Below are 8,295 nucleotides of genomic sequence, written 5' to 3'. Positions count from 1 at the left end.
ATTATATTTAGTGCTAAGTTGGAAAACAAGGAACATTCACAAAAACAGACTGAGGACCTGACAGGGATATAAACATAAGGAGCGAGTCCCACAATAAAAATTCACCCAATCTGACCACATCATAATAACATCTTCAAATCACATTTTCTCTGTTTAATTGTGCTGGAAGTTTCAGCAGTTCATTCTGATGAATTATTCACACCACAGCCTCTCGCTTTACCTCTCACTCACCCTCTCTGTCACTCACTCTACTCTCTTTCTCAAGTCCATTTTCATATCCGATTAAATCCTATCATCCTGTGCCTGCATTCTGTTCACCATCCCCGTGTTTCACCGATCCTATTTTCAGTGTCGGCTTGTTGAATGGTGAAGCCTCTGTGGAATAGTTTAATATTTCAACAGATCATCCGAGTCTCCACCTGTTCACCTACACTGTTCACTTCATCTGCAAATCATGGAATAAAGAGAATCAAATGCCTCTCCCAGGGAGACCTCACAATAATTGAGATTCATTTTCCTATAATTATGAAGTAAAGGGATAGATGGCGGGATTGTTCAATTAACAAAACGCCAAAATCACACTTATCTTCTACAGATACAAAGATGGGCTCCAGATTCCAACAGATCCGGTGCAAATTGAGATAACATAACAACCAAACTTTTCATTTTACAGTGAAGCCCAGTGACAGTCAGTGAATTCATCCACAGTGAAGCAGAGAAGGAGATGTGAAAGATTCAGCAGAAAACTCAGTTCAGTAACCAGACATCTGAAGCGGCGTCAGATACACACATAATGAAATAATGTTTCATAACAGTGATCACAAATAAATACATTGAAATCTCAGTTGAATTGAAGCATGTTATTGGGGAGGGAGGACACTGCACTGCCTCCTTTTAACACTGAGACCGTGAGCTGCCTCATTATCAATCACTGAAAACACATTGATGAAAACATATTCCAGGACAGGTTAGTTCCACAACAAGAAACTGTTATCATCTCCTGATTGTCTGATACCAACTCTTAGCCCAAACACCTGATTCCAATACATTCAGTACAGAGAATAATCCAGTAACATTGCCAGCTTTGTATATAAAAAGTCATTACAGATGTAATGTGACTCCTAAAAGATCGAACATTTGGAAGCTAAGGACATACCATAATTCAACACAACATTCAGTACAGAGAATAATCCAGTAACAATGCCAGGGTTGGATATAAAAGGGTCATTATGGATATAATGCAGCTCCGACAAGACCGAAAGAGCAGAGGCTTAACATATTCCACCATTCAACCAATAGAGCAGAACAGGTGACTGTCTTAAACGCGGTAGGAGAAAAAAATCATATCCGAAGTACAGCAGCAGAGTCAACACTGATTTACGTCATGAACAGCTGGGATAACGGCTTACCTGGAACACCAACCGCTGCAAGAACAGGATAATAAATGTCTTGTACCCGAAATATTACTGGATATTCCATTTCTGTGAGAAGCACTGACTTCTGGTACCCTGGAAACCACAGCTCCAGCAGGCACTCTGAGCTGATCCATTCCAACAAGCCCTGATTTATACAGGGGATAAGTCTCCACTGACACGGTTATACTCCTGATCATTGCTATTAGTTACAGTCAGTTTAACAAACACATTATATCAGCAGCTTTGACTCCGATGTAAATAATGTGGTGAATAAAACAAAAACATCTCAAAGTCCACGATATTACTTAATCAGACCTCTCTCAGGAATAAAGCTTCAATCTGTTCTCATACAGGACTGATCCAATAATAATAAACGGCTTCATTTACAGCTTTTATATAACTATATTGACCATGTTCACTCCTGGTGTTTCATTTATAATTTAGACAGATGTCTCTGCAGTGTGCACTGAATCCAGGGACACAGCAGACCCGTTTCACTCTGTTCCTTCAGTATCCCAGTTAAAATATGAATTGTGAGTCTCTGATACGAGGACAGTTAAAGGGCAGGTTGAGGATTGCAGCCCAGTAATGACTGTGGGTGATATTAGGGGACGGACACTGAACGTGTCCCATTGACATTCCTCTCTCCGCTATTTTACTGCAGATGTTTACCCGTTTATTCTACATTGGTTAACGGTTCCAGTAAAATTGGTCCCGTGTAACACCGAGCTGAGCTCATGACCCTTTTTCACCTCCATCACAAGGCCCGGTGATTCCCTCACCCGCCTCCATTCCTTCCTCAGCCCGTTGCCATTCAAACCCTCATCAATGTCTCTGTCCCCTCCAGACTCCATTCCTCCAATACACTCCTGACCGGCCACCCAATCCCCACCTTCTATAAACGTGAGCTCGTCCAAAACTCTTGTCCGTGTCCAACCAGCACCAGGCACTGCTCGGACTCACTGACCCTCACTGGCTCCCAGTTACATATCCATTAAATTTAAAATTCTCATCCTTGGGTTTAAAACCCTCCCCATCTCCATACCTACAGACAACCCACCGGTCACCATCTCATTCATCGGACACTGGTCTCTTTTTCTGGGACTCCCCTCTCTTGGTTCCACTCACCTATCTGATCAGAGCCAGAAGAAGCTTCTCTTCCCACCCGATCACCGTTGTCTCTGATGTTTCTAAAGATTCAATCCTTGGCTCCCTCCTCTTCCTCATCTACATGCTGCCCTTTGGTGACACAGTCCACAGACATGGACCAGCTTTCAGATGGACGCTGACGAAACCACCGCCTCTCTTGACCCTTCCAATATCTTTGTGTTGTCAGGTCCACATTCTGTTTTAGATCAGCCTCCAGTTCCTCCAGTTAAAAATTGGGAAGTCATGATCTTTGGCCCCAAAATCTCCACATCCTGGCCAGGGATTCCATCCACACCACTGGTTTTTTGATTGGTGAGTCACTCACCAATCACTCAAGCTCTTACTGACTTGTGTTTATAATATATATATATATATTACCTGTATATTTATGATGTATTTGTATATTTGGAAGTCTATTTGCACAGGGGCAGCACGGCTGCAGGTACAGCAGCCGGGCTTGGACCGAATGGAGGCCAGCGGGGAGTCCGTCCCGGACACAATGGGGGCGAGCGCGACCAACATTTTTTAAAAAGTCGCCGCTCACGCGGCTCCCATGCCGGACAAAATGAGGCCCGCGTCGCCACCACCTTGGACAAAATGGAGGCCAACTTGGCTACCTCATTGGACCAAATGGAGGACAGACAGGCCAACATTTTGGAAAAATGGCGGCTGCGCCAGCCGGTATCTTGGTCAGATGGCGGCAAGTAGCCAACCGAGTGTCCCCAGTGATCCCGCAGTCAACCCACAATGATGCCAGGGTGCAGCCAGGGTTCCCAGCTTGCACCCATTCATGCCAGAGTGATGCCAGAGTGGCGGTCTTGATGTTCAGACCACCACCACAACAATAAGAACTACCACAACAATGTCCCAGTGACCCCCCCAGTGTCCCCTGAATGTCCCAGTGACCCCCCCCAGTGTCCCCTGAATGTCCCAGTGACCACCCCCCCCAGTGTCCCCTGAATGTCCCAGTGACCACCCCAAGTGTCCCCGGAATGTCCCAGTGACCCCCCCAGTGTCCCCTGAATATCCCAGTGATTCCAGTGTGCACCCAGTGACCCCAGAGTAACCCAGACATTACTCACGTGCTCCCCATCGGGTCCAGGCTGTGGTGAAGGTCTCAGTCAGTTTGTCCCCAGCGGAGAGAACGATGCTTGGCCCAGGATTTCTCCCACTCCTCCTCCTCCTCACAAAATGTCTCTTTCTGGATCATCTCCTTGCAGCATTTCATCAAAAAGATTCCTGAGGGGAGAGAGAGGGAATTGATTAAAATACAAAAGCAAGGGATTAAAAAGGCACAGCAAGAGGCCAGAACTCCCTCCCTCCCACTCCCTCTCTCACTCTCTCTTTTTCTCCCCCCTCTCTCTCTCTCCCACTCCCTCTCTCACTCTCTCCCACTCTCCCTCTCTCTCTCTCCCTCCCTCCCTCTCCCTCTCATTCTCTCCCTCTCTCTACCCCTCTCCCTCTCCCTCTCTCACACTCCCCCAGTTGCACAGAATCTCTCCCTAATCCAAGTCTGCAGCTTGTTTCTCCCCTGCCTTTCCTCTGAATGCCTCTAACCGGTGCCGCACTGCCTGTCTGAGCTGCTCAGTGTTTGCTGCAGGGTCCAACCCTCCCCCTGGGTGTGTTTTCTCTTCTGTCCCTGGGCCTCGCCCACACCTGCTCTGGACATTGTTGCAACTTTAATTCTGGCAGTTGCTGTCAGCGAAAGGTCAACAGCTTTTCCCTCAACTGTTTTCTCCTGTTTGAATTAGAAGCTCGCCCCTCCCTGTTCAATCTCGACCTCTACCTCACCTTGTATTGTCCAGAATGTAATATAAGATATGGACTGAGTCCACCTCACCTTGTAATATACAGAATGTAATATAAGATATTTACTGGGTCCACCCAACCTTGTAATGTGCAGAATGTAATATAAGATATGGAGTGAGTACAACACATCTTGTATTGTACAGACTGTAATATAAGATATGGACTGAGTCCAACCCACTGTGTATTGTCCAGAATGTAATATAAGATATGGACTGAGTCCAACCCACTGTGTATTGTCCAGAATGTAATATAAGATATGGACTGAGTCCAACCCACTGTGTATTGTCCAGAATGTAATATAAGATATGGACTGAGTCCACCCCACTGTGTATTGTACAGAATGTAATATAAGATATGGACTGAGTCCAACCCATCTTGTATTGTACAGACTGTAATATAAGATATGGACTGAGTCCAACCCACTGTGTATTGTCCAGAATGTAATATAAGATATGGACTGAGTCCAACCCACTGTGTATTGTCCAGAATGTAATTTAAGATATGGGCTGAGTCCAACCCACTGTGTATTGGACAGAATGTAATATAAGATATGGACTGAGTCCAACCCACTGTGTATTGGACAGAATGTAATATAAGATATGGGCTGAGTCCACCCCACTGTGGATTGCACAGAATGTAATATAAGATATGGACTGAGTCCACCCCACTGTGTATTGTACAGAATGCAATATAAGATATGGGCTGAGTCCACCCCACTGTATATTGTACAGAATGTAATATAAGATATGGACTGCGTCCAGCCCACTGTGTTTTGTACAGAATGTAATATAAGATATGGACTGAGTCCACCCCACTGTGTACTGTACAGAATGTAATATAAGATATGGACTGAGTCCAACCCACTGTGTATTGTACAGAATGTAATGTAAGATATGGACTGAGTCCACCCCACTGTGTATTGTACAGAATATGACATAAGATATGGACTGAGTCCACCCCACTGTGTGTTGTACAGAATATGACATAAGATATGGACTGAGTCCACCCCACTGTGTGATGTGCAGAATGTAATATAAGATATGGACTGAGTCCAACCCACTGTGTAATGTACAGAATGTAATATAAGATATGGACAGAGTCCAATCCACTGTGTGATGTGCAGAATGTAATATAAGATATGGACTGAGTGCAACCCATTGTGTATTGTACAGAATGTAATATAACATATGGGCTGAGTCCAACCCACTGTGTAATGTACAGAATGTAATATAAGATATGGACAGAGTCCAATCCACTGTATAATGTGCAGAATGCAATCTAAGATATGGACTGAGTCCAACCCACTGTGTATTGTACAGGATGTAATATAAGATATGGGCTGAATCCAACCCATTGTGTATTGTACCAACTGTAATATAAGATATGGACTGGGTCCACCCCACTGTGTATTTTACAGCATGTAATATAAGATATGGACTGAGTCCAACCCACTGTGTAATGTGCAGAATGTAATATAAGATATGGACTGAGTCCAACCCCCCTTGTAATGTGCAGAATGTAATATAAGATATGGACTGAGTCCAACCCCCCTTGTAATGTGCAGAATGTAATATAAGATATGGACTGAGTCCAACCCACTGTGTATTGTACAGAATGTAATATAAGATATGGACTGAGTCCACCCCACTGTGTGATGTGCAGAATGTAATATAAGATATGGACTGAGTCCAACCCACTGTGTATTGTACAGAATGTAATATAAGATATGGGCTGAGTCCAACCCACTGTGTAATATACAGAATGTAATATAAGATATGGACTGAGTCCAACCCACTGTGTATTGTACAGAATGTAATATAAGATATGGACTGAGTCCACCCCACTGTGTATTGTACAGAATGTAATATAAGATATGGACTGAGTCCAACCCACTGTGTATTGTACAGAATGTAATATAAGATATGTACTGAGTCCACCCCACTGTGTGTTGTACAGAATGTAATATAAGATATGGACTGAGTCCAACCCACTGTGTAATGTGCAGAATTTAATATAAGATATGGACTGAGTCCAACCCACTGTATATTGTACAGAATGTAATATAAGATGTGGACTGAGTCCAACCCACTGTGTATTGTCCAGAATGAAATATAAGATATGGACTGAGTCCACCCCACTGTGTATTGTACAGAATGTAATATAAGATATGGACTGAGTCCAACCCACTGTGTGTTGTACAGAATGTAATATAAGATGTGGACTGAGTCCAACCCACTGTGTATTGTCCAGAATGAAATATAAGATATGGACTGAGTCCACCCCACTGTGTATTGTACAGAATGTAATATAAGATGTGGACTGAGTCCACCCCACTGTGTATTGTACAGAATGTAATATAAGATGTGGACTGAGTCCAACCCACTGTGTATTGTCCAGAATGAAATATAAGATATGGACTGAGTCCACCCCACTGTGTATTGTACAGAATGTAATATAAGATATGGACTGAGTCCAACCCACTGTGTGTTGTACAGAATGTAACATAAGATATGGACTGAGTCCAACCCACTGTGTATTGTACAGAATGTAATATAAGATATGGACTGAGTCCAACCCACTGTGTATTGTACAGAATGTAACATAAGATATGGACTGAGTCCAACCCCCCTTGTAATGTGCAGAATGTAATATAAGATATGGACTGAGTCCAACCCCCCTTGTAATGTGCAGAATGTAATATAAGATATGGACTGAGTCCAACCCCCCTTGTAATGTGCAGAATGTAATATAAGATATGGACTGAGTCCAACCCCCCTTGTAATGTGCAGAATGTAATATAAGATATGGACTGAGTCCAACCCACCTTGCAATGTGCAGAATGTAATATAAGATATGGACTGAGTCCAACCCACCTTGCAATGTGCAGAATGTAATATAAGATATGGACTGAGTCCAACCCACCTTGCAATGTGCAGAATGTAATATAAGATATGGACTGAGTCCAACCCACTGTGTATTGTACAGAATGTAATATAAGATATGGACTGAGTCCAACCCACTGTGTATTGTACAGAATGTAATATAAGATATGGACTGAGTCCAACCCATCTTGTATTGTACAGAATGTAATATAAGATATGGGCTGAGTCCAACCCACTGTGTATTGTACAGAATGTAATATAAGATATGGACTGAGTCCACCCCACTGTGTGATGTGCAGAATGTAATATAAGATATGGACTGAGTCCAACCCACTGTGTATTGTACAGAATGTAATATAAGATATGGACTGAGTCCAACCCACTGTGTATTGTACAGACTGTAATATAAGATATGGACTGAGTCCACCCCACTGTGTATTGTACAGAATGTAATATAAGATATGGACTGAGTACAACCCTTTGTGTATTGCACAGAATGTAATACAACATATGGGCTGAGTCCAACCCACTGTGTAATGTACAGAATGTAATATAAGATATGGTCTGAGTCCAACCCACTGTGTAATGTGCAGAATGCAATATAAGATATGGACTGAGTCCAACCCACTGTGTAATGTACAGAATGTAATATAAGATATGGACTGAGTCCAACTCACCTTGCAATGTGCAGAATGTAATATGAGATATGGACTCAGTCCAACCCACCTTGTAATGTGCAGAATGTAATTTAAGATATGGGCTGAGTCCAACCCACTGTGTATTGTACAGAATGTAATATAAGATATGTACTGGGTCCACCCAACCTTGTAATGTGCAGAATGTAATATAAGATATGGACTGAGTCCACCCCACTGTGTATTGTACAGACTGTAATATAAGATATGGACTGAGTCCACCCCACTGTGTATTGTACAGACTGTAATATAAGGTATGGGCTGAGTCCAACCCACTGTGTATTGTACAGAATGTAATTTAAGATATGGACTGAGTCCACCCCACTGTGTATTGTACAGACTGTA

Source organism: Heptranchias perlo, unplaced genomic scaffold (assembly GCF_035084215.1).
Source record: "Heptranchias perlo isolate sHepPer1 unplaced genomic scaffold, sHepPer1.hap1 HAP1_SCAFFOLD_63, whole genome shotgun sequence".
Lineage (NCBI taxonomy): Eukaryota > Metazoa > Chordata > Chondrichthyes > Hexanchiformes > Hexanchidae > Heptranchias > Heptranchias perlo.
The sequence above is the reverse complement of the archived record's forward strand: the minus strand, read 5'-3'. Positions refer to the sequence as shown.